Source organism: Lepidochelys kempii, chromosome 1, assembly GCF_965140285.1.
Source record: "Lepidochelys kempii isolate rLepKem1 chromosome 1, rLepKem1.hap1, whole genome shotgun sequence".
In the NCBI taxonomy this organism is placed as follows: Eukaryota; Metazoa; Chordata; order Testudines; family Cheloniidae; genus Lepidochelys; species Lepidochelys kempii.
Window position 1 is genome coordinate 62,250,023 of NC_136380.1, and position 20,168 is coordinate 62,270,190.

The 20,168-nt window shown below is 39.3% G+C and overlaps 1 protein-coding gene across 15 annotated transcripts in view; it reads left to right on the forward strand.

Annotated features, from left to right (window-relative positions):
* ENOX1 (ecto-NOX disulfide-thiol exchanger 1) overlaps positions 1-20,168 on the forward strand; it is a 506,538-nt gene that overhangs the window by 131,043 nt on the left and 355,327 nt on the right. For 10 of the 15 annotated variants that reach the window (XR_012159113.2, XR_012159112.2, XM_073345386.2 and 7 more), the window contains one exon: positions 14,157-14,234. The exons of the other annotated variants lie outside the window; for them this stretch is intronic. The gene's annotated coding sequence lies outside the window, so the exon portion shown is untranslated. The remainder of the gene's footprint in view (positions 1-14,156; positions 14,235-20,168) is intronic. 15 annotated transcript variants of the gene reach the window in all.

Here is a 20,168-nt window from a genome sequence, read left to right on the forward strand (position 1 = left end):
TCCCAAATCCAGAGGAAAATACCCTAGTTGTCAAGCAAGTTGAGTTATTTAATTTTTAAAAAGTTGGTGTTAAGTTTTATATATGATGACATAGGCTTTATGAGGGGTCAAATAGAATGTATACAGAGTATGTAAGCTGGTTATGACATTCATGTTTAATTTTGCTATCGCAAATATGTGACAAAAATGATGTTACAATAACTAGCTTCCCAAAAGGGGCGCTATAGTATGCTTATGCATAGGAATTTAAAGAACTCTACTTTCAGGAATTTCTTGACGAGCAAGAACAGCTGAAGGAAGGATATTTAGAAAATATCTGGTTCTCATAAAATACTGTTACACTACTTCATGGTCTATTTTTTGGTGGTTTATCACAAACAGGCAGAGTGCCCAGAGTTGTGGCATAAGCATGATCTCAGTAAAGAAAGGAAGCACATCTATTTATGTCTATCAGTGGTTGACGAGGCAGTTCCCTTCAGCTGCTGTTGGTATGACTAAAGCATTACATATTACTAAACTGTTATGAGATGTACAGTGGGGTGGGCTCACTTGCAGGGTTAACATGACAAAAGCAAGTGGCAACTGTCTTATTTTATTCTCCAACCAAGCATAAAACTCCAATTTTAAGAGGATTCTATATTTGCTTTAGACTTATTTTCATTTTACAGACCCTATTTAAATCTACTTTAATGAGATGATTATACAGTAAGTTATATTTAAGTTGGGTTTTACTTGGCTTGAAGACACGTACATACAACCACAATGAAATTTTAATTACACTCACTCTGTTAAAATAACTTATGGTCTGTGAATTACAGTAAAATCACCTGAAATATATCTACCTACCAGCCAACCATGTGTGTTAGGAACAGATATTTCCAGCTGTCTTTCCTGTCCTGGATGCGGCTGCTACTGCCAACATAGTTGCAGACTGGAGAAAGGATGGGAAGTAATTAGAATCTCCCAGCTGAGTGCTTGAGTTGCCTTCATGCTGCCATGATTCTGAATGTGGAACGATTAGGGGATGGAGATGCCTCCTGCTCTGCTGCTGCCTGGGATCAACACTGCATTCCATAAACTGTGTGAAGCACAAACTTTGATACTGTTTTTAGTCCATGGTATATTGTTTAATGGGGAAACTGAAATGGAATACTAATGACATTCTAATCAGCACACCTAATTACCAAGGTTAGTGAATTGTTTTTGTTTTTGTTTAAAATTAAAGGGTAAAATTTTGGCAGGCATTTACTCATGGAGGTGTGTGAGAACAGTTAAGACCAGAGTGGGGATGCAGGATAAAAGTGACTGACATGATTCTGATTCTCCCAAACCCATGGTTAGATGACGCCATGGAACCTCTGTGGGTGGTGCAAAAATGGTTCCTCAGAAGAGTTCTCAAAGCAGTGTCTCAGTCTCAGGAGAAATAGCACATGAATGTTAATCTGCACAACCCCTGATATGACCTCTTGTGCTCTTGCTGTATGCAGTTTTTTTGATTGTGGGGGTATTGGTTGGGGCTGGCACCAGCCACAATCCAAGTGTACAATAATGTTTCTTTTGCGGTGTTAATGTGTACCCACTTCCTGGCCAATCCAGAATTTGTCTCCATACATGTTTTCAATATAATTAAAAAAATACTTAAAAATCAAATAATGATTTGCTGCCTTGACCAGCTAGTGATCCAAGATGAGATGCAGGAAATAACACTTAAAACTATTGTAAGTTTCCTTATTCAAACAACTATTACATTATTTTTATAGAAATTTGTTTAGACTTACAACAGCTTTGAAAATCTGTGCCTTTCCTATGGGAGTGAACCACTTTTCAAATGAAAAAAGTTCCATTCAATTACATCATGTAATGGCAGATAGCTAAAAAGTGACACATTTTTGAAGTGCTTATATACCAATGCTAGAAGTCTAAATAATAAGATGGCTGAACTAGAGTGCCTCATATCAAATGAAGATATTGAAATAATAGGCATCACAGAAACTTGGTGGAATGAGGATAATCAATGGGACACAGTAATACCGGGGTACAAAATATATCGGAAGGACAGAACAGGTCTTGCTGGTGGGGGAGTGACACTTTTTGTGAAAGAAAGCATAGAATCAAATAAAGTAAAAATCTTAAATGAACCAAACTGTATGATAGAATCTCTGTGGATAGAAATTTCATGCTTGAATAATAAGAATATAGCAGTAGGGATATATTATCAACCACCTGACCAGGATGGTGATAGTGACTGTGAATGCTCGGAGAGATTAGAGAGACTATTAAAATTAATAACTCAATAATAATGGGAGATTTCAACTATCCCCATATTGACTGCGTACGTATCACCTCAGGATGGGATGCAGAGATAAAGTTTCTTGACACCTTAAATGACGGCTTCTTGGAGTAGCTAGTCCTGGAACCCGCAAGAGGAGAGGCAATTCTTGATTTAGTCCTAAGTGGAGCACAGGATCTGGTCCAAGAGGTGAATACAACTGGACTGCTTGGTAATAGTGACCATAATGTAATTAAATTTAACATCACTGTAGTGGGGAAAACATTACAGCAGCCCAACACTGTAGCATTTCATTTCAGAAAGGGGAACTACACAAAAATGAGGAGGTTAGTTTAAGCAGAAATTAAAAGGTACAGCACTAAAAGTGAAATCTCTGCAAGCTGCATGGAAACTTTTTAAAGACACCATAATAGAGGCTCAACTTAAATATATACTCCAAATTAAAAAAACATAATGGGAGAACCCAGAAAGTGCCACCGTGGCTAAACAACTAAGTAAAAGAAGGAGTGAGAGGCAAAAAGGCATCTTTTAAAAAATGGAAGTTAAATCCTAGTGAGGAAAATAGAAAGGAGCATAAACTCTGGCAAATGTAAAAATATAATTAAGAAGGCCATAAAAGAATTTAAAGAACAGCTACTCAAAGACTCAAAAAGTAATAGCAAAAACATCTTTAAGTACATCAGAAGCAGGAAGCATGCTAAACCACCAGTGGGGTCACTGGACAAGCGAGATGCTAAAGGAGCACTCAAGGATGATAAGGTCATTGCAGAGAAACTAAATGAATTCTTTGCATCAGTCTTCATGGCTGAGGATGCGAGGGAGATTCCCAAACCTGAGCCATTCTTTTTAGGTGTCAAATCTGAGGAACTGTCCTAGACTGAGGTGTCATTAGAGGAGGTTTTGGAACAAATTGATAAATTAAACAGTAGTAAATCACCAGGACTAGATGGTATTCACCCAAGAGTTTTGATGGAACTCAAATGTGAAATTGCAGAACTACTAACTGTAGTCTGTAACCTATCATTTAAATCAGCTTCTGTACTGAATGACGAGGATAGCTAATGTGATGCCAATTTTTAAAAGGGCTCCAGAGGTGATCCCGGCAACTACAGACCGGTAAGCCTGACTTCAGTACCGGGCAAACAGGTTGAAACTATAGTAAAGAACAAAATTGTCAGATACATAGAGGAACATAATTTGTTGGGGAAGAATCAACATGGTTTTTGTAAAGGGAAATCATTCCTCACTAATCTACTAGAATTCTTTGAGGGGGTCAACAAGCATGTGGACAAGGGGGATCCAGTGGATATAGTGTACTTATATTTTCAGAAAGCCTTTGACAAGGTCCCTCACCAAAGGCTCTTATGGAAAGTAAGCTGTCATGGGATAAGAGGGAAGGTCCTCTCATGTATTGGTAACTGGTTAAAAGATATGAAAAATGGATAGGAATAAGTGGTCATTTTCAGAATGGAGAGAGGTAAATTGTTGTGTCCCCCAGGGGTCTGTACTGGGACCAGTACTATTCAACTTATTCATAAATTGTCTGGACAAAGGGGTAAACAGAGAGGTGGCAAAATTTGCAGCTGATACAAAACTACTCAAGATAGTTAAGTCCCAAGCAGACTGCGAAGAGCTAGAAAAGGATCTCTCAAAACTGGGCAACAAAATGGCAGATGAAATTCAATGTTGATAAATGCAAAGTAATGCACATTGGAAAACATAATCCCAACTATACATATAAAATGATGGGGTCTAAATTAGCTGTTACCACTCAAGAAAGAGATCTTGGAGTCATTGTGAATAGTTCTCTGAAAACATCCACTCAATGTGCAGTGGCAGTCAAAAAAGCTAACAGAATGTTGGGAATCATTAAGAAAGGGATAGATAATAAGACAGAAAATATCATTTTGCCTCTATATAAGTCCATGGTACGCCCACATCTTGACTAGTGTGTGCAGATGTGGTTGCCCCATCTCAAAAAAGATATATTGGAATTGGAAAAGATTCAGAAAAGGGCAACAAAATGATTAGGGGTATGGAATGGCTTCCGTATGAGGAGAGATTAATAAAACTGGGACTTTTCAGGTTGGAAAAGAGACGACTAAGGGGCGATATGATTGAGGTCTATAAAATCATGACTAGTGTGGAGAAAGTGTATAACACAAGAGCTAGGGGTCACCAAATGAAATTAATCGGCAGCAGGTTTAAAAGAAACAAAAGGAAGTATTTCTTCACACAACCACAGTCAACCTGTGGAACTCTTTGCCAGAGGATGTTGTGAAGGCCAAGATTATAACAGCGTTCAAAAAGTACTCGATAAATTCATGGAGGATAGGTCCATCAATGCCTATTAGCCAGGATGGGCAGGGATGGTGTCCCGAGCCACTGTTTGCCCGAACTGGAAATGGGCGACAGGAGATGGATCACTTGATGATTACTTGTTCTGTTCATTCTCTCTGGGGCACGTGGCATTCAGCACTGTCGGAAGACAGGATAGTGGGGTAGATGTGGATACTTTGGTCTTTCACAGTATGGCTGTTCTTATGTTCCTACTGGTATAAATCAGTCTGAGTTCCCACAGGCAAAAACAACTTCTGGTGGCTGCAAAATCTGAGTTCCAGTGGTATGAGTCACCAACTCAGTCACAAAGAATAGTTAACAGAAACAGGCCATGTGTCTTAATTATATGAGCAAAAGAGAGAGAGAATCCAAGGTGAAATAATGTATTATAAAGGGTTGTTGGCATAAATTTAGGATGGCTGTATTACTCAGAAATGGTGGAATGTAGAGGATGTTAAGTGGTACAATGGGCATGGTTAAAAAGTTAATGCCAATGAAACCTTTAAACTATACCACCCAGTCCCCCTTTGGGGTGGGGTGGTGGTGGTGGTGGTGGTGAATGTCACCTTTTACAGAAAATCTTTTACAGCTTTGTTCCTAAAATGTTAGAATTGGCTACGAATACGGGTTTGAGGCCATAGCTGGATATAAGAATCTAGGTTGTGGGCTGGACAGTTCTGAGGGAGGAACCTTAGGAATGGCAGTGCCTGGGGAGAAGGGTTGAACTTATCACTGTGACCTTTGTTGTTCCCCATCTGCTTCTTAACTGAGCTAAACCCCAGAAGGGGTGCGTTTGAACCTCATGTAAAGTGTGAACTGTGTCTATAGTTGGGAAAAGACACAATGTCCTTATCAAATATATCACATATTGTGATCAAAAGAGAGAACAAAAGAAAAGCCTAACCATCCACCTCCCCCCAACCCACATTGGCTAGCCTGCAGCCCAGTGGGAGCGCTCTGCATGCACAGGAAGGATGACTGAGTTTGAATATCATCCTCTTTTTCCCCATGCTAGCTGCTGCCTCGTCCAATCACTGTTTCCAAGTTGCTGTACCAGTACGTTAGTAAATGTGATGCTATTTGCTTCCTGTCTGTGACTGGGTTGCAGGTCAGGGAACAGGATCAGGAACGATCAGAATTGGAAAGCAGCACAGTAAGGAGGGTCATGTTAGCTGCCCTCTGTGCACTGTAGGATCACTCCTTGCCCTGGCTGATGCCTACTTGTGGGAAATGCTGGCATTTATGTGGTGGGTTTATTTAATTTCCAAATGTAACAATACCCTCCCAGAGATTAGGAGGGTTTTATAGTACTAGGAAATCTTCTTAGTCTTCATCCTTTTCTCCTGCTTTCATAAATCTTCATCTCACCTTTACCTCTCTTCTTCCTCTAACTCATGCTCGCTGTATTGACATCTGATCTAAACCTGGCCTTCAATCATTCATGTCCACACTCTTCACTTCCTTCCATTCTGCTGCTCCCTCTGGAACACATGCTGCCACTAAATAAAAAAATAAAATAAAAAAGTAGTAGTATCAAAATGTGTATAGAATGAACCTAATTAACCATGTAATCTCATTACAATCCTTGTCCTCCCTTCCCCTTTTCTCTCCCGTACTGTTTATTGTTCTCTTTTGCTGCATCACTTCTGAAATTAGCTTGTAAACTCTTTGGGGCATGAAGACTGTCTTTTGTTTATGTGAAGCACCTACCCATTTTAGACACTATACTAACAATAATCCTCCTCATATAAAACTATTTGCACTGACTATTCACAGTGTAGCATCTGCACCTAATTACTGGGGAAGTCTGCCTTATTCACATTAGTTAAACAACAATTAATCTTGATAGGAAACAAAATGACTAATAATAACTGGCCAGTTCCAGCATTATAACAGACCAGGTTGCTGAGAATAGTTTAGTGATTGATAAGATACAGGAATGGAAAAGGGACCTTGGGAGCGCAATTTACTGAAAATGAAAAGGAGCTTTATGGAAATCCCATGTACTCTACACTGGGTAATATTCTGCACTAATATTTCAGTTTTATTATTAGACAGAAAAAATAAAGTTCCCAAGATGCAAAAAACCAAAAAGAGCTAGATAAAAATGTGCTTACTCAATGCATAATGCATTAACTATATTTTGTTCCATTTGTACAGAGCAAAAGAGAACAAATAACCAATGTTTTTGGCCCCTTCTGGGCCTTTGTCAAGAAGAATTTCCCTCAGCAGTTTGGTGGGGAAAAGAGAAAAAAACAAAAACCGACGTAGACAAGTTTTCAAACGGGTTCCTCACATGGGCCTACAAATCTGTATCTGCAATTGCCCATGTTTTTCTTTTTCTGTGCACAGTCACTTTTAGTTGTGAATAATAGAATGTATATTTCTAGGCATTGAATTAATGGGTGGAAACTCATGCCCACTGGTCAAATAGTCCAGGCTCAATCCTGCAAACCCTGACTGTTGCAAGCAGCCGTTACTCATGCACATAGTTGTATTGCAGTTAATGGGGCTATTTGTATGTGTAAGGGTTTGTTAGATGGGGCTTTTATACACACATTTTATTATTTGTACCCATAAGTAATTGTCCTCAAAATTGGGAGTGTAAATTTAGAAACTGTCATGTTAGCCTTAAATCTTCTTACAATCTGAGTATAAGTAAGGTAGATTTAAAGGCTGTAATTTAAAATCAACTTTTTTTCTGCTGAGAGAAGCTCCTGCAGGTGCTGCAGCATTTAAGGCCTACTGTTCACTGCAAAGTGCTGTGACTCAAGTTCTGAGTCAAGTGCTGTCCCCAACCCAACTCCTGTCCACACACAAAAACTTCTTGCTCAAGTGTGGTGGTGCTTTACAGCTGAAGTTAACTGGTCTATCTGGGAGTATAGACTTAAGCCTGAGTTTGGCTTACACTCAAACTGCCAACAGGGCTCTTCACTGTGGACGTAGGCAAGATTTACTGTAGACTTCTTCATGCCATCTCCTGAAGTACACCACATATGGCAAGTTACCATCAGTGGAGAGTGACCAATGGTTTTAACAAACACATCTGAACAGGGACATTGATTTTTTTGCATTTTGCCCAATTAGTGTTGGCCATACATCTTTTCATCCATAGAAACTGCATTAATTTCAAAGCAATTCCTGAAATGACCTTTGACTATATTTGTATTTCTTTTAGGGTGACCAGATGTTCCAATAAAATTGGGACTGTCCCGATTTTTAGTTCTTTGTCCCGTGTCCCGACCGATGCATGGTCGGAACGCCATTTGTCCCAATATTGCGGCTTTGGCTGCTCCAGAGGTTTCTTTTTTTTCTCTTTTTTTTGCTTCCCCCATGTGTCCCGATATTTTGTTCATTTCATCTGGTCATCCTAATTTCTTTGCAAATGTGTGTGTGTGTGTGTGTGTGTGTGAGAGAGAAAGATACAAGTAATCAGGTGTTTCCAGTATGCCTATTTTTAAGAGAATCTTCAAAGGTTTGTATAAGGAATTTTTTATTATGCTTCCTCTTAGCTCAGGCATTTGCTTCCTGTATGAAAGATATCTGTACATCTGTAAACTAATTTTCTAATTTTTATAGTATTTTTGTATTAAGAATCATTATAAGCTAAATAAGTCTAAAGATTAACTTATAATTGATGATAAGCTATGTATTTCCAAGAAATGTCACCATGTTTGATAGTTTTTGTAAGATGACAAACTAGTCATGTGATGCTGCACTTGTGGGTAACACTGTCTTTGAAAATGCCTCGTGTTTCTAATTCCTTGCCAACACAGCTTTTCAGAGGTACAAAGAAGCCTCACACTCTGGATAACTGCCTCTTAAATATACTTAAAACAAACTACAAGAAACCTTTTGGTCAAATTTTCAAACAGTGGCTTCCATTTGTGGTAATACAGCCGTTGTGTATATACATCACTTGTGCATGCAGTTTTTGAGGGTTATTAGCTCATGGCTCCTAAGGTATGCATGCTTTTTTTGGCAACATGTAGCGTGCATACACAAATAGCCCCCTTGCATTGGTATAAACAGCAGTGTGGACGGTGAAGCATGGCTTAGGTGAGTAGAGTACACATGCCTCAAGGGTGTGGGTTTGTACACACCCTACACAGCTCTCTACTTGCCCAAACCATGCCTCCCTCTCAACGCTACTGTTTTTAGCTATGTAATGTCCTACTGGAGGAAAAGCTCCGGCAGGGGAGAGGCGTCAGGGAAAGGCTCCATCAGCTCCTTGCTGCTGGAGACTTTCCCCACTGCTTCCCCCGCCAGAGCCTTTCACTGATATGTACAGCTACTCACTGTAGTGTGGACACAGCTTGCTTTTCACTGTAATGTGTAGCTACACATACTTTACATGCTGCCGACACTAGTGTGTAGTATAGAGCAGCGGTTCCCAAACTTGGTTCGTGGCTTGTTCAGGGTAAGCCCCCAGTGGGCTGCAAGACGCTTTGTTTACCTGAGCGTCCGCAGGTAGGGCTGCTCGCAGCTCCCAGTGGCCACAGTTCGTTGTTCCTGGCCAATGGGAGCTGCGGGAAGTGGTGGTCCTGAACAAGCTGTGAACCAAGTTTGGGAATCCCTGGCATAGAGGTACCTCTAGATTCCACAGTGATGGACACATTACAAAAGTGTATAGATGTCACTTCGCAAACACAAGTGGAATTTACATGCACAGAACATGGCCTTTATTTGTGAGTGTGCAGTAACTTGTGTGCAAAAAATTTTAGGCCTGGTTCTTTTGCACACAAATGATAGAATGTACATGCACAAAAATGAGTGCTTTCACAAACTGAACATGAGTCAAAAACAGAAATGTTTTGTATGTGCATGTGGTTGCACAAAAACTGTGCATGTACATGATTTGTATAGGCAAAATTATACTTGCACAAAAGGAAGCCATTAGCCACATGTCTACACTGGAATAAAATACCTGAGGCACAGCTGTGACTGGCTCAGATCAGCTGACTTGGGCTCGTGGGGCTCAAGATGTTTGCGCTCGGGCTGGAACCTGGGTTTTGGGATCTCACAGCACAGGGTCCAAGAGCTTGGGCTCCTGCCTGAGCTCTTCTACACAGCAATTTTACAGCCCCTCAGCCCAAGCCCTGCAAGCCCAAGTTAGCTGACTGGGGCCAGCCACGTATGTTTAATTGCTGTGTAGATGTACCCTAGAAGGCTCCTTTGAAAATATAGCTCTAAAATCTCTCTTTGATTTTTTTTTACCTGACATTTTCTCTCTGAAACTAGTGATAAGAACTTCCAACAGGTTCCCAAAGGCAGAGGTGGCGTGGCAGGGATGAATCTGAAATCAAACAGTGAAGGTTTTAGGATCCTAATAATACCGAGATTTCATAAAGTCTCCATAAGACTGACTCCTGGATAAAGAGTAGCTTGTTAAACTGAAGGAAGTTGTGAAGGTGGAAAGGAAGTGTTCTGAAGAATAATGTTGCATGATCTTGTAGTCTCCTCCTTGGAGGGTTAGCGGAAGAAGGCAGAGTCCCTGGAGCGATGACATTGGCATGAGCTCAGTAACAACAGAATATGTATTTATTACTGGAAGGGTGGACAGAGTCAGCTCCCTTCCTGGTGCCGCTGACTCCAAAAACATTTTAAATTCCCTTAGACAGGAAGCACCTTCCTTTCAGGGCCTGTCTGTGGATGTATCACACACGCAGACCCAGCCAGCATAGTAACTTGGTTTCAATAATGACCTCTCCTTCCACTGAGGGCATATGCCCTCTTATTTTATGATGGTGTGAAGTCTCAGAATTCTTCTGATGTCTTTGCTGCTTCTGCATTTTCAAAGAACCAGAAACACCTTTTTCCATCTCAGGCTGGACAGGAGGCTACATGCTTATTGGGTATGGACCCTCTCACTGTGATCTGCACATGTATTCCTTCCAGGCCCAAGTAGTGCAATACACTATACCTGGTAATGAAAGTGGAGGCCATGAAGAAGCTTCAATTGATCTAATGCAGAGCAGTTTGTCTACTGAGGGGTTGTCTATACTTAAAACACTACAATGTTACAGCTGCACTACTATAGTACTTCAGCGTAGACGCTACCTACACTGATGGGAGGGATTCTTACATCTGTCTCTTCTGAGAAGCAGTAGCTATATGACCATCAATGAAAGAATTCTTCCATCGACCTAGCGCTATCTACACTTGACCTTATGTTGGCTTAACTGTGCCACTCAAACATCTGGATTTTTCACACCCCGACCGATGAAGTTAAACCAACCTAATTTTCTGGTGTAGATCAGGCCTAAGTAACACAAGTTAATGGGAACATTTCCCTCTGAAGCTTTGCTCGATACATTATCTCCCAGTCCAATAATGAATACAATTCCAAGTGCTGGTTTCATTCATCTGAGCCCTAAATGATGTAGGCCCTGGCTCTCTAAAGGATTACTTTTCTCTCTCTTCATGAACTAGAACAACAGGTACCATCAATGGGTTAAGTTTGCAAAACCAAGGACAAACCTTTCTCTGTGGCATATGCTTGGATTCAGAATCCCATTCAACAAGAAGTCAGACTGAGCCTAGGCTGTAGCATCTTACAGCAAAGTATCTGTAGGCAAACATCTTCCCACAACAACAGTGTAAAAATGGCCGGCAAAGTGGAAATGAGTAGACAGAAAAACTAGAAGATATGCATACGTGCCGTGTATTTAAAAGGATGTCCACCCTGAGGATTCCTGTTAACTCTTACTAATTTCCTACTTTTTTTCCTAGTACAAATCTACATACTATAGGTTTCATGAACCAAATGTTGGGTAATAACATGAGGAATCCATGTTTCTAAAACTAAGCTAGATATTTATTAAAATAACTATTTAAAGAGATGCTGCAACTTCAGCTACCATTCAAGCTATGTACATATAGATTCACTTCCTGGTTCCTCCTCCAAACACTTCCCTTCTGCAACCTATGCTCTTGCCGCCAGGTTCCATGCAGATCGATACACTGTATATCGGTGGTCAAGTTGGGAGGTAAGAGTGAAAAATTTATTTGAAGTATATGAGAGAACTTCCTCTTGGATTCAGATAGAAAATTGTGTTTCATAATATACTTGATTTCTTGCCAGCAATTGATTGGGTCATATTCTACTTTCAATTACGGTAACATAACTCTGGAGAAACACTATTGAAGTCAGTGGATTTACACCTGTTTTGTCTCATTCAGACATTTTTGTAACCTTTGTCATCGTCACCTCCCTGAGGACTCTCCTATGTGACCTCTGCTTTTTCCACCAACCCAACTCATAAATTATTATGTTTTTAAATAGCACTTAGGGTGTCATAGCTGCTGCTAGCCTTGAAGATTTGTAGTGTACCCTGTAATTTTGAGATGAAAAAAATTGGTTAAGTTACAGAAGAAATATTGCACTTCAAGATAAAACTACTTTTGTATTTCATTTTCTCTTCAAGTCATTTATATCCCTGTCACTAACCTCATTAGGTCAAGGGCTTGAGGCAGAGAGTGGGCATAACATTTTTGGTCATAGCGATCCATTCTTCAACAGCTGAGTATTTGCAAATATCTGTAATTTCAAAACTGAAATGAATGTTGTATTTATTCTGAAGGCAAATATTATAAATACAATGTGTTACTGAAGTTTACATTCCTCTGGAATTCATAATTAACTGGCAACTTTCAGCCATTCAAACACACATGACTTGGCACTTGTTTTTCTGGACATATTAATGAATCTGCTAGTGCCAAGGCTGTTTCTTAGGATGCCATCCTTCTGGCTGTGAAGCCAATCCTGCATTTTCAGAAGTTCTAGGAAATTCTATAAGCCAAGTAGTTGAAATAATAAAGAAAAAATTAATCAGTCACATATTAAATGTGAACCATGGAACGAAGCATCTGCAGCATTCAGTGGATGTCTGGATAACATACTTGCAGTACTATTTTGCCAGCTTTCGTCTGGAGTGGTTCATCAGAACAGAACAGATGCTAGTGTGAAATAGGTCATTATAGCAGCAGGGCATTAGAACAGAGACATTTCTTTTTTCTTGCAGCAACAGCTATTCCTTTTTTATTCACGCCAATTATGAAAATGTTAGCCAAATCTGACATATGAATGCATGTACTGTGACAAACCAATACTTTTAAAGGGCATCAAGGTAAAAGCTAACTCAGTGATGAAGCTTCACAAAGCAGTCCTTTTATAATCTAGATAAAGGAACCTTCACAATGCTCATGTAGGCTGTTTTTTGTTTTGTTTTCTGTTTTTGTGTTTTACTATAGATGGTATGCCCAGAAGCAGAGATGCTAATTCTCATGAGTTTCATCAGTCATTTCAAAGGAGAGGTCACACAGATAAGAAAAATGAACAGTACGCAGTATGTGAAGCAGTGACATTCAATGAGTCCTTGTCACTAGCAGTCATTAGCATGCAAGCCTGCTGTTATGTTTCAGTGCTTTATGTGCTTTTCTTGACCAGGCAGGGAGCCTTGGAGCACTGTAGCAGTTAATACCATGCAAGTTATTGTTTCTTTCTTGAATGCCTTATATTTTTAGTACCATTGAGATGCTTCTTTGTCCCCTGTGCATCTAAAATTTTAAAGAGAATCAAAGAATGTATAATTTATATATGTCCCAGAGGTAACGAATGACACAGTGATATCTGTGAAGGAGATGATTTTAAATTTCATGTCTTATGTAAGAGGTGATTTTTATATGAAAATTGTAAGAGTTGGCCTTGGGGATACCCAGATAATTATCCTTACAACAGTGGGTGTGGATTCCAGAGGAATTGTAGCTGAAAGCTATAGAGTATTAGATTTACCCTTGTGTATCATAGTTGCCATAATGGAAAACATAGCAACTGATGCTTCTTAGGGAATAGAATTTGTATTTTGACTCTGAATAGCATACACTGGAGATATGAAAAGGCAGGTTTTCCATGATTGTGTTGAAGAATTCATAAAAGGCTTAGGCATTTGTTTACCACTGAAATTCTTTCTGTCAGTTAAAAGGAAAAAAAAATTGTTTACTGATGTAGGGCAGGACCCATCACTACATCCTTTATCATGTAGCATAGCTCCTCTAGACTATTTCTGGTTTCATTGAACTAAAAGCCTGGAAGTACCAAGGCTAGAAATAAACGTCTGCTGCTTTGATATGCTATATGTTTGAAAATGCAGTTTAAGGTCTGTATTATAGACATTTCAAAGAGAATATAAATCAGTGCAGCATTCTTATTTTTTACAATCCAGTTGTATGTATCCACTGCAATTTTATAAAAACTGTTTTCAATAGCATTTTTAAAAATAACTTAATGTTATTTTGCATTCTCTTTTTTCTGAATTATAGTAAATAGACCCTTCTGAGCTCTGAACTTGGACTTTCCAATATTTAAATAATTGTAATGATCTTTCTGCTTCCATAGTTTCAGATGTTTAATAGCCTCTACATTAATGCTACAGTCAGCTTTTTAGCATTTCTTTCCCGAGGAAACAATTTTTTCTCTTCTCTACGGGAGGTCATTGTTTTTAACTTTTGTTTCCTGATCTTATAGGATTGGCCATGAGACTCTTTAACCTTCCTTCAGAAGTACGCTAATGGGGCTGCTGATAAGCAATCTGCTTTTGTAAAGGTCTGTAATTTATACTGAGTTCCTGATTATTCCAGCATATATATTACTACATTGATTAGTATACTGTCTGTTTATTACTTTCAGAGCATTGATATATATGAAGGAAGTTAAAAAGTTATAATTTTATTCGGGGGGGGAGCTAGTTTTTGAGATAGAGATGGAATTATTTTTATTTCTTGAAAAATCGTTAGGTCATAATTTCCATTCTGTTACACTGTTGTAAATCTGGAGTAACTCCATTCATTTCCCATTTCAATTGAGTTACTCCAGATTTACACTTCTGTACTTGAAAAAAGAATTTGGTGTCTAAGTAACTTGACCAGACAACCGTGTCTTGCAGTATGTGGCAAAACCACATTATCTTAAACGTCATTGCAGTTTATTGCTCGCTCCTGCCATCCATGTGGTTAACTTGTGAGTAGTTTTGCAACTAACACTGCAGATGGTGCCAGGAACAGAAGAACAGGAGTTGGCAGAGGGTCAGTTGAACTGTTTAAGCTTTTGGGCCATAAGATGAGCTCTGGCTCATGGAATGTTTCACTATATTTTTAAAAAAAGGTTTTGGATATTTTAAGAAACTGTAAAAAGATCAGCTTGTTGCATGTGGATTATCAGAATAATAATGGTTTGAGTCCTGAGGTTATAGTGTGGTAAGGGATGGTGAAGGGATCATATATTCTTGTCAGATATAACTGTAGTGTACTAAATATGGTAACCTAAGACCAAAATGATTTAAAGAATAGAAAACACTGTACTGCATCTCAGTATATTTTTAAACATAGGCAGGCATTCTTACAGTGCCACATTTTCTGTAGATATTTGGTGGGAGAAGTTAATAGAAATCAACTGACCTATCAAGCTGCTTACGTGACTGCCATCCCTACAGTACCTGAGCACCATAGACTTCAATGGAAGTTGTATTGAACCTAATAACCATTTTCTAAAGTGAATATTTACATCCAAAATATGCCCTATGTATTGAGTTTGTTTATTTGGGGATGGATGTGGAAAGGTATTCAGGTGCCTAAATACCTTTAAACATCTGACTTTGTGCTTGAGACAGCACTCTTTGTATAGTAAATTTCACTGTTTCCTATTTATATAATTATGTAGTTACAGAGGGAAATATGCTTGTAAACACAAATGTTGGCAGGGGGACTCGGGCACATGTAATACCTGAAACTCGGGCAGGTGTAATACCTACTTTTAATTCATTTTTTAAATTTGACTACATTTCAAGCTGTGGTTTTTTTTAAGAGGGCCTCAGATCTGAACCACCTCTAAGGCAGTTTGGATCCAGATCTGAACTTCATACACAGCTTTTACATTTATATTGGAATGAACAAAAATCCAAGATCTGGCCCATTTGAGACTGAATAGATACAATGAATTTTATGTCATTGTGTAATGGAAAGCTACATATTCTGAATTTGGATGACTCAAGAGTTAGAGAAAATTGCATAACCATCAATGATTCATGTCATTTTCAGGCTTTACAAATTCTTTGCTTCTTTCTTTCAAGCTGTGACCATGATATTCCCTGGGGCAAAACTTGTGTTTTTGTTTTTGAGGAGAGGGAAAAAAAGTTCAGACACTGAAAAGAATTCAGTATAAAGGGAGAAAACTTGCTGTTAGTGTTGGCATTTGGAATGTAAATCCTTTACTATTAACTGTGATTTTTATAAAGGCTGGCATTCCAGACTTGCCTAGGAGTGACTTCGGGTCATGGTTCACTAACGTCGTCTAAGAGTTATTGCTGAATCTGTTTAACAAAGTGTAGTTGGGATTGTGTATTTTTACCTGTGTATCTGACACATTTGACACAAATTGAGGCAATGACTATTGTGCAGATGGAGCAAGATTAGTCTTTTGTTTAAAGACATATTTTAAGGAGGGAAGAGCTCTTAGGTTCATTGTTCAGAAGTCTGATTCTTGAAAAATAATAGTTTATGATTTACATATAAATTGGGATTATTTAGATTAGAGAGCAGACAAATAAAAAGTGCGATGATAAACATATATTAAAATCGTAAGTGGCATAGAGAAAGTGGTTAGGGTACTCTTATATACACCTTTCTTATAGTGCAAGAACAAGGGACAACCAATGATATTAAAAGGCAAGATGTTTAAACTAAAAAAGAAGTACATTTGTTCACAATTATTGAGGCAAAGTATTTAGTAGGATCTTGAAAAGGCTTAGACATTTATGTGAATATCAGCGACAGTTACATTATCTACACTAAACATTTATAAGGCATATCAACCTACATACTTTAGGACATAAGTCAATCACCAACTGCCTATTTCAGGAAGAAGCTTCTGTAATATCCATGTTGTTGTATAATTGTCCATTACGGGGGTTATACACCACCTTCTGGTACTGCCTGTGGTGGGAGAGAGGATGCTTCACTGCATGTACCATTGATCTGATCCAGCATGTCTTTTATGTTTTATTGCACACTTTTTGTATTGTTTTTCCTACAATTATCTTCCCTCTTTCTGCACAGTTTTTATTTTTTTTTTGCATTCAGTATTTTTATTTCCTGCTTGTGATGCCTCTCACATTCTCCCTCTAAGCCTTTCACTTTCTCTTCTAGATTTTTTTTTCTTTTCAGTTTGCTACTTATTTGCTGTTGGTATTTCCTAATTCCCCTATCGGTGTTTATCTGCAGAGGACACATCTACCTAACAGTCCTGCAGTGGACATTCTAAACTCTACCCGTGATATTTCTATGGCAAAACATGTTTCGATTTTTGGAGAGAAAAAGTATAAACATTGAAAACAATTCGGACTAAAGAATGGAAACTCATTACTGTGCTGGAATAGGAAAATCTTTTTAATGAGCTTTTTCCCATCTCTGAGTTGTGTTTCCCTCTCCCTCACTTCCTCTTGTTCTATAGCTTTCCCCCTTTATCTCATTGCTTTCTCTTAGTTTTTCATTCTGAATATGCTGAGATTGACTGTAATCCTGCTTCAAAATAGAACACTGAGTCTAGTGAATGCCACTCGGTTGTTGGTGAACTCAGAATGGATTTAGGAGCAGCAGGCCTTCTCTAATATAATGAGATGCAAGCACGAAAATACCAATTTCACAAAGGCTGGAGAGAGCAATTTTCCTACAGTGAATGTAAGCATGGCAACCCACTACCTTCAATCTTCCTTCCAGAGCCATGCATATATCTAGTATGCCCTTCTGCGCTCATAAATTTGGAAATATATACCATTTAAAAACAGGGTTTGTGTACATCACAGCTTTAAACGGAGATCTTCAGGGTCACCAACCTCTCTTTCTTCACTGGTAGCTGCAGGGATTTTCGGGATGGCTGCTCACAGCTCAGTTCTCCCGCTAGAGGCTGCAGGAATGATGGAATGGCTACTCATGCAGGATGTTGTAGCTTTGCAAATATGAAGCAGGGGAAGGTAATGCATTAAACAGAGAGGAATCGAGGGAAACTGGAAGAATTTTCAAATTCTTCCATCAACCTACCCATATCTACTTCAGGGGTTAGGCTGTCCCAACTGCAGTGCTCAGGGTATGACATTGTTTGCAGCCATAAGTGACATAGCTAGGCCAATCTAATTTTTAGCTATAGATCAGGCCTATGATGCAAATTGTTCTAGAAATGGATTCCTCATTGGTCACACCTGGTGATCAGTTACCTCCCATTTCAAAGGTGGCTGTTAGTTCAAACACCTTAGCTAATCTCAGCTGTCATGGTATCGCAAAAGAAAGGCTGTCTCTAAAGTAAGTTGGACAAAAAGCCATCAGTTCTCACACACCACATTGATGAGCCTAAATAAGAACCGAGATAGAGAATTACCCCTGTCAGCATATAGAAGCCAGTGCAGTTTCGGTAGCCCAGATATAATGTGTTCTCTGTGAACAATGCTAGTAAGAAAGCCGTCAGATGCATTCCCACCAGCTAAAGTTTCACAAGGATTTCATTTATTTTCATTTCATTAATAAAAAGGATGCTTCTGGTGCCCTGCCAATTATAGTTTAAACTCAGCCGCATTAAAACAGTCAATCAGACGGGAGCCTGATCAACCAGCCACCTACCAAAAAAGCTCCTTCCCCCACCCCCTTCATTGTTCCAGGTTCATAGCCTTAACCTTTTCCAAAACCCCATCACATAGATGACTTTTGCAATGGCCCAGGCAGTCACCGAATTCAGCTTAGTTAGGATGAAGGTGGAGAGCAAATTCCATATCTGCTGATGCAGATGCTGAGCCCTTGCAAAGAACCCCCTGCCAGCAGTCATCTTTGATAATGATGGGGGTCCAGCTCAAACATGTGTGCTGACTGCAGCTGTGGTAGTATGGCATAAGGAGAAGGGCGCTCTCATGTGGGCAGGTTCATAGCCATTTAGGGAATTATAGATAACTACCAACACCTTAAACTCCCTCCCAGAGTTCAATAGGCTTACAAAGGAAGCAGTTGCATTCTACACTAGCCTCAATGTCCAAATGGTTTTAAGGTGTAACCATATGTAGAGTGCATTGCAAAAGTCTCTATATAAAGAGTAGCAAAGTCTACATTCAAATCAAAATGTCACAGCCTCCTGGCCAGATGCTCATGGTGAAAAGCTGTTTTAATATGATTGCAGTAGTAGCCAGGGATCTAGAATCAGCCCCAAGTTTAAAACCCTGGTGACTAATGGTTGAAATACTCCCTCAACCAAAGGAACTAATATTGCCTTTGCCATCTCTGACTGCTTCCTCCAAGCCACCATGAACATCATCTCAGTTTCCTGAGCATGGAGCTTCTTCCAGCTCATTCTCATCTAGGCTTCAGTCTGAGCTAGGTTCCAACTGGGGCGTTGAACCACATCATCTGATTGTGTCAAAATAGAGACATAGAGGTGGTTGTCATTACCATATTGAAAACACCTCACCTAATGCCTCATAGTGGTCCCACGTATATGCTTTGAACAGGAAGGGTGACAGAATGACACTGGACAGCACTCTACTCACTTGAGAGCTTTTTGGGGAGTGAAGCAACTATCCTCAGCTACACATCAGTTCTCTTTGAGAGAAAAGAATGGAGCCACTGATAAGCAGCCATGTCCACTCTCTCCAGGGTCCTCTGGTGAGTCAACAATGCCTCATGATCAATGGTATCGAAGACAACTGATGGATCTAATAATACCGGAATTCAAATTTGGTCTTCGTCCATCGTCAGGGGGAGATAATCAGCCAACTGAGTGAATTCAGTTTCTGCGCCAAACCAGAAGTTTTCAGAGATAGCTCTAGCTAGAGCATGCTGCAATAATCCAAAATGAATGTGAGAAAAGCATGCATTACTGGGGTGAGTTCAATATCCGAAAGGAAAGGTTGCAACCTCACATCCAAGAAGATGAGAAAAAGGCACTCATGGTCACTGCTACTCTCTGAAATATCCAAAAGCAGCCGTGTCTCCAATAAGACCTGTGAGTTACAAATGTGAGAAATGAAAGATGGTCTAGCTCCTTCAAAGATAGCAGCATTATGAAAAATCTTTTCCCCTTTCCTACAAAAAATCCAACCCAACATTGGAAAGTGAAAATCCTTTCTCTTTTGCTATTTATCTAAAAAAGTGCAAAAAAATGATAGATTTAACATTAAATGTGCCATTGAAAGCCACTTTACTGTAATGGAAGAAGAGAACATTGAGTTTGATGATCCTACAGTGAATACATTTGCAATGCTGTTGTCATCATCAAAACTAAGCTGTGATGATAGTTCCAGCAACCCTTTGGCATCAGCTTCATTCAGGAGCAATCTCTGTTCATCCCCAACACTCAAAAAACCTGCCAAGTTCCATCTATGATTATATCATAAAACAGCCGTAAGACAGACTTTGATAAGAAAGTTGCAAACTACTTCTAGGTTATCAACATCTCCTTCAGTGTCGTACAAAACAACCATTTTAAAGAAATAATTGAAGCACATCT